Source organism: Oryctolagus cuniculus, chromosome 2, assembly GCF_964237555.1.
Source record: "Oryctolagus cuniculus chromosome 2, mOryCun1.1, whole genome shotgun sequence".
In the NCBI taxonomy this organism is placed as follows: domain Eukaryota; kingdom Metazoa; phylum Chordata; class Mammalia; order Lagomorpha; family Leporidae; genus Oryctolagus; species Oryctolagus cuniculus.
The window spans coordinates 51961757-51968385 of NC_091433.1; the positions used below are offsets into that span (position 1 = coordinate 51961757).

At 41.8% G+C, this 6629-nt stretch overlaps 1 pseudogene; it reads left to right on the top strand.

Annotated features, from left to right (window-relative positions):
- On the top strand, positions 1-1018 carry LOC138848461 (large ribosomal subunit protein uL14-like; annotated as a pseudogene).
- The last annotated feature ends 5611 nt before the right edge of the window (positions 1019-6629 follow it).

Consider the following 6629-nt stretch of genomic DNA (forward strand, 5'->3'; position numbering starts at 1 on the left):
ACTTTCCCAAAATTCCATCAGTTGAATTGAGAACCAACTTTCCCCATTGGATCAGCGAGGATATTGACTTGGGCAATCATCTCCAGCAGAGCTGTAAAATTGTATGTCGCTGTCTCTTTCTGGCATTCAAGATGTCCAAGTGAGGATGTGGCAGGTCCGCGGGTATGAAATGCCAGATTTCCCTGGGTCTTCCAGTAGATGCGATGATCAACTGTGCTAAAACATAGGAGCCAAAAATCTGTATATCATGTCTGTGAAGGGGACCAAGGGATGGCTGAGCAGACTTCCTGCCACTGGTGTAGGTAACAGGGTTGATGGCCTCGGACAAGAAAGGCAAGCCAGGCCGGTGCCATGCCTCAACAGGCTAATCCTCCACCTTGTGGCGCCGGCACACTGGGTTCTAGTCTCGGTCGGGGTGCCGGATTCTGTCCCGGTTGCTCCTCTTCCAGGCCAGCTCTCTGCTGTGGCCCGGAAGTGCAGTGGAGGATGGCCCAAGTGCTTGGGCCCTGCACCCCATGGGAGACCAGGAGAAACACCTGGCTCCTGCCTTCAGATCAGCGCAGTGCATCAGCCGCAGCGCGCCGGCCGCGTCAGCCATTGGAGGGTGAACCAATGGCGAAGGAAGACCTTTGTCTCTCTCTCTCACTGTCCACTCTGCCTGTCAAAAAAAAAAAAAAAAAAAAAAAAGGCATGCCAGAGTTCAGAAAGAAGGTACATCTAGCAGTGGTATTTCGACAGCAATCTTTTCAGAGAAAAGAGCATGTTTCTATATTTTGAAGATAATGCAGGGGTCATAGCAAACAATCAATGTGAGCTGAAAGGTTCTGCCATCACTGAACCAGCTGCAGAGGAGTGTGCAGACTTGTGGCCCAAGATTGCATCCAACACAGGCAGCATTGCATGATCCTCCAGTGTATTTGAAAAAAGATAAATAACCCATTAAAAGTATTTGCTCCCCCCAAAAAAGTTGTATGTCCCCTCTTCCTGCTAAATATCCAAGATGCATGGGTGGATAAGTATGGTTTCTGATACCCCTTATGGACAGGGAGAACTCACAGCCTCACCTCTGTTTTTCCTCTTAACAGAGTTTAGGTAGGGTAGAAGAAAAGGGAAGAATCAGACATGAAGGTAGAGAGTAGCTCTAGCAACTAAAAAGGCTTTGATTCAGTTTCAACAGTATGGCTCACTGCTAAGCCAATGCATTACCATTGTTTTGGGTCCCCCAAATGCTCTATGTGGGGACTTCACAATGTTTGTGGGAAAACTGAATGAATGATGAGTTAATTTGGTACAAACTAACATACAAGTAGTCTTCAAAAGATTCGTAGAAAATGCATAATATGAAAAAAAACTCTCAGTGGATTTTAAAACATTTTTAATCCAAAATAAACTCGGTTTTTTATTCCACTTCCCACAAATTTCCTGAAGCACTCTCATATATTGGTTGGCAGTGTCCTCATGATTGATACTGTTTCCTGCAAAAGGGGGAAGAAACTTCTGCCCACCCAGGACAAATTTTGGTATCAGCTTTTACAATTGGGTGTACCCAAGGTTATTGTCAGCTAGTCAGGGAAATCCTCCACTTAGAGAGTAATTAACAATGTTCGTGGCAGCACTGGGCAGCTGTCTTTGAACTTATTTCCTATTATTTAGCCTAAAACCACATATTCAATTCCCCTTTATTGACAGGTAATAAGTAGACCATTCATCACATTGTTGTCAATAAAATTCAGTTAGCATGCTTCCTGTTATCTCTCATGGACTTCCCTCAAATCCGATTAGCTAAATCACAATTCCTTCCGACTGAAGAGTCACATTCTGTGGTGGTTATCCCATCCTCATCACCAAAATCATCAAGAACCATGAAGGGTCTGAGACTTTGCCTTACTTTCAAGTAATAAGGTAGCCTGATATAATTTCATGGCTGCTGTAAGAAGACATGAGACTCCTGAGTTAGAGGCAAAAGACAATTTGGTACTTACAGCAACAGAAATAGCTTGCGAATCAGCATTTTTACCACTGGTTCCCTGAGCCCTAATTCCTACAGAGTGACACTAAAAGGTCCTGATTTCACTGCATACCCTGCGGGTTGTGTAGTGGGAGAGGAACCCTGAGCTGAGAGAACTACGTATTTCTAAATGAGCAACAAGCTTGTCTGCCCTTTTCTCTGAGAGGAGAAACTCCAGCTTCCAGGGCTATTCAGAAAACCAGCCTCCCTGAAGAGATAATCCAGAACAAGGAGCAGTCAGTGCCTTGCTTACAAGACGTGCAGTTACTTAAGGAGCTATGAGAACTGACTTTCAGATACTCATGTTGTCATTTGATGAAATCTTCTTCCAGGTATTCACATTTATTTTTTAAATGACTGCATAAAACATTAAAGCGAATGCAAACAAATTTGCTATCAAAATCATTAGGAGAGAATACCAAACATTCATCTCCAGGATAAGTCTGAGATGGATAATAATGGTAAAGTATCTCTGCTAATATTTTACCTAGGAAATAGCAGAGACTGTAGGTGCTGCTGTTAAGATGTACACCTCCCACTTTAGAGTTCTTGACTTTTTGTTCTGTCTCTGGCTCCTGATTCTAGCTGTCTGTCAGTGCAGAGCCTGGGAGGCGGCAGGTGATGGCTCAAGTAGTTGGGTCCCTGCCACTCATGTGGGAGGCTTGGATTGAGTTTCCAGCTCCTGGTTTTGACCTAGCTCAGTCCCAGTCATTGTGGACATTTGGGGAGTGAACCAGCAGATAGGAACTATGTCTGCCTCTCAAATAATAAAAAATAGCAGAGAAATGTCTTTTTTAAAACTTAAAAATTCGGGGGATATATTGTAGATTCACATATAGCTGTAAGAAATAATATAGAAAGACCCTCAGTTTTCTCCAAAAATAACATCTTATGAAACTACGATATAATATAAACCAGGATGTTGATATTGATACACTAAAGATACAGCACATTTCTGTCATGACCAGGATTCTGTTTGTTGCCTCTTTATAGCCAGTACCATTTTTTCAGCTTTCTCAGTTTTCTTTAAATATACTTTCTTGGTCAAACCAAACTTTTCATTTAAAGAACCTACCTTTCCTATATTAAGGTAAATCAATACTTAGTTTATTAGACTGTTTGCCACCGATCAGATGGGATGGTTTATACTTACAATGAGAAAATTTCTATATAATTTTTGCAAATATAAGTAAACTAGATTATTATATGAGTAGAACATTGGGAATAAACAAAGAAGTGGGGGGTAGAAATCCCATTATTTTGGCCTTTTAATCTTTTTTGTGTATTTCTTTTCTATCTTCTTTGCTCAGAGAGATAGAGATGATAGAGAAACTATACATATCTGAATATTAACATTTTGTTATGGTCTTGAAAGCAACATTAGTAAAGGAACACCCTTTTTTTCTTACCTTTGCACAAAAATAAGATAGATTGGTGTGGGAGGTTTTAGGTATTTGTCAGATATCCAAGACTCTAAAAAATCACAGTTACCTTACATGGAAGGCATAGGGATGGATTCATCAGTGGGCAGATGGCCAGGGGCTTGTGCAGGAACAGAAAGAGGAGTCTGTTGGCTTCTTGGTTTGGCCAGCAGCTAGAAGGAGACGGGGAACTGAGAAGGTGGTTATCCCCAGAGCAGCACATTTTCAACAGCCACTATTTATGATACAAGGATGTCAGAAGCAACAGTGTGAATATGTAACCATCTCCCCAGAGGTCAGAGCATGAGTCACTGTGCTTGAGTCGGGGGGGGTGGCCTTCTTTTACACTCACCCTCAATCATCAATCAAGGACATTTCTCCTCTGGAATAAGGACACCCCTCCTCCCTCAAAGCCAGGCCCTAGTTACAGATCTGGTGTGGACAGGGAGAGATCTGCCAACAGTAGTCCAAATGCCAGTGGACTGACTGGTCAATGCTTAGTCAGTCTTCCAAGTGAAACCATAATTACCTCCCATCCTCAAAATAGGACTTATAAATGCAATTATTTATGTGTGATCCTTTTACACATGGTTTCATGAATTTTATTCATGCTAATCAATATTTCCCATTAGATTTTGTTTCTCAGATTCTATTATAAAAAAATCCTTTTATATGGATGCTCTTATGAATAAATTATTGGCATGAAAAAAAATCTTGTGGACCACAATATCTCCTCAAGGGTAAAACTGTTTATTCCTTAATGAAAATATGTTTCTTTGCTGGCGCCACGGCTCACTAGGCTAATCCTCCGCCTTGCGGCGCAGGCACACCGGGTTCTAGTCCCGGTTGGGGTGCCGGATTCTGTCCCAGTTTCCCCTCTTCCAGGCCAGCTCTCTGCTGTGGCCCGGGAGTGCAGTGGAGGATGGCCCAAGTCCTTGGGCCCTGCACCCCATGGGAGACCAGGAGAAGCACCTGGCTCCTGCCGTTGGATCAGCGCGGTGTGCCGGCCGCAACACGCCAGCTGCAGCGGCCATTGAAGGGTGAACCAATGGCAAAGGAAGACCTTTCTCTCTGTCTCTCTCTCTCACTGTCCACTCTGCCTGTCAAAAAATAAAAAAAAAATTAAAAAAAGAAAATATGTTTCTCTTTTTAAGAATGTTATCTTTCATTGCATTCATGTGAGGCTGTGGATCAATTAAGTGCCAAGATAACGGATATGGCTTCTAAAAATAAACACAATACATTTGATATTTTAGAGATAATTACATGAGATTTTATTCAAAAGCTCCATATATAACTATTTGACCTTACGGAAATCTACATAAACACCAACTTCATCATTCATAAAGTGGGAATGATTCATGCCAGCATCACAGAGATATCTGGATTCAATAGTGGAGCTTTGTCTAGTGTGATGGTTCCAGAAGTCCCACGGATAGATGCCAACCAATGTCCTGTGTTAGCCTAGAGGAGTCTTGTTAGTGAGTCTCATGTTCACTTACTGGCCCTAGTCTGTGGTCAGGAAAAAGGGGTTAAATTGATGTTTCTGAACTAAATGTTACTTACCAGCTGGTGATTTGAGCCAAGTCCCAAACTCTCGCAGTCCCACTTAATACACAAAGCCAATGTGGAGGAGAATGGGATAGTAACTAGACTAGCTCAGAGGCACTTAACCTTGACAGCACATTAGAATCACCTAGGGATATTTGAAAAAGCCTACTGCCTAGACCACACCTGAGGCCAATTAAATCAGAATCTGCAAGGTTAAATCAGAGTCAATGATTTTTCAAACTCCCCAGGCAATTACACTATTCAGCCAATGATTGCAAGCTACTTGACTAGATGTATAAGTCACCATTCAACTCAAAAACTCAATAATTCTACATGAAATGTTCGACAGCATTCTGAAAAATAAAACATTATTAATGTTGTTTGTGATTGTTGGTGTATAAAATTTCAATCCATTCTCCACAGGGTGAAGATGTTAGGGATGGAGACAGAGGGTCTAAGAAAAGACAGGATTCTTCACAGAGTTTGTGTCTTTTGAGAGCAGTTCTCACACCTGCTTCAACTATTATCATATCATCTCTGACAATTTCAACAGGACTCTATCATAAAAGTCCATAAGTAATTGTAGTTGCTGAAGACAGCAGTGTGACCTTGGGAAGTTAATCTCATCTTATTTTGCCTTGCTGTCATTTGGATATTGGACTAGATTACCTATCTCAGTAGTTCATTCTAGCTTTAACCTTTAGGAATTTAAGTGTAGTGTTTCATTCATAGTAAGGATTAAATGTTTGTGACAATAATACTTTTCTAGGGGAAGATATGGAAATGTGGGTGTAATTCCAGTATTTTTTCTTAAAAATTAATTTATTTATTTGAAAGGCAGAGTTTACAAAGAGGCAAAGGCAGAGGTAGAGAGAGAAATAGTTCTTCCATCCATTGGTTTACTCCCCAAATGGCCCAATGGCCAGAGCTGGGCAGATTAGACGCCAGGAGCCAGGAGTTTCTTCTGGGTCTCCCATGCTGGTGCAGGGGCCCAAGGACTTGGGCCATCTTCTACTGCTTTCCTAGGCCATAGCAGAGAGCTGGATCAGAAGTGGAGCAGGTGGGATACCCATATGGGATGCTGGCATGCAGGTGATGGCTTTACCTGCTATGCCACAGTGCTGGTCCCTGTAATTCAAGTATTTTAAATGAAAGTCTGAACCCTGTTGTAGGGGGCGGCATTTGGCATAGCAGTTAAGATGCCACTCGGGTTGCTGCATCCCATATCAAAATCCCTGGGTTTGAGTCTCAGCTCTGCTCTCAATTTCAGCTTCCCACTGATGTGAACCTGGGGCGGCAGCAGGTGATGGCTCAAGTACTTCAGTCCCTGCCATCCACATGGGAGACTTTCACTGGGTCCCAGCCCCAGCTGTTTCAGGCATTTCGAATGAAACATCCTATGGAATATATCTTTTCCTCTCTCCTATTCTCTCTCTCTCTTTCAAATAAATAAAACATAAAAAAGAGAACCCTACTGAATTAACTTCTGGGAAGAATACTCAAGAAAATATTTTATTTTGCACACTTAGAGAGGAATGTTTACAATTTTATTCAAAGTAGTCACATAGAATTAGGTGTCATATATATGACTTTTTAAAAAAGGTCTATTTATTTGAAAGGCAGAGTTATAGAGAGAGGAAGAGAGAGAG